The 690-nt window shown below is 45.9% G+C and overlaps 1 non-coding gene across 1 annotated transcript; it reads right to left on the bottom strand.

Annotated features, from left to right (window-relative positions):
• Window positions 1–361: 361 nt before the first annotated feature.
• Window positions 362–468, bottom strand: LOC126000220 (U6 spliceosomal RNA). The gene has a single exon (XR_007492578.1). It is a non-coding gene; the product is annotated as a U6 spliceosomal RNA (small nuclear RNA).
• Window positions 469–690: the final 222 nt, after the last annotated feature.

The following is a 690-nucleotide window of genomic DNA, read 5'->3' on the forward strand; positions in this document are numbered from 1 at the left end:
TGATTGTCACCAGATGTGCCCCCCCCCAAAAAAAAAGAAATCACTCCTGGCTTGGGGGAGCATATGGGATGCTGGGGATTGAATTCAGGTCCATCCTGCTCAAGCCACGTGCAAGGCAAATGGCCTATCTCTGCGCTATTGCTCCCGCCCCTGCTTTTTTTTTGAGGGCAGGGCATAAGGGGGGTGGGCACAGCCTGCGGAGCTCAGGGATTATTCCTGGTTCTGTGCTTAGAAAATGCTCCTGGCAGGCTTGGAGGACCATTTGGGATGCCTGGTTGGTCCCTTGTGGGCCACATGTCAAGGCAAACACCCTACCTGCTGTGCTATTGCTCTGGCCTGCAGGATCTGTTTGTTTTTTTTTTTTAATATGGAACACTTCATGAATTTGCGTATCATCCTTGCGCAGGGGCCATGCTAATTTTCTCTGTATCGTTCCAATTTTAGTGTATGTGCTGCTGAAGCGAGCACTGGGGTCTGTTTTTTAATAAAAATGTTAGCAAATCATTTAACATTTGTAGTGATCAGATTGCTTCTGATCACCCAGACCACCACCAAGAATACCAATTTTAAGGGAAATAAATAATCTGGAATACATGGTTACATCCTATGGCAGCCTGTCTTTGACCTCAACAGGACCTAAAAAACAAAACAAAAAAAAAAGTGGAATAAAAGACTGCCCAGGTTTCCCAG

The sequence above is a fragment of the Suncus etruscus genome, chromosome X (assembly GCF_024139225.1).
Source record: "Suncus etruscus isolate mSunEtr1 chromosome X, mSunEtr1.pri.cur, whole genome shotgun sequence".
NCBI classification, from domain to species: Eukaryota; Metazoa; Chordata; class Mammalia; order Eulipotyphla; family Soricidae; genus Suncus; species Suncus etruscus.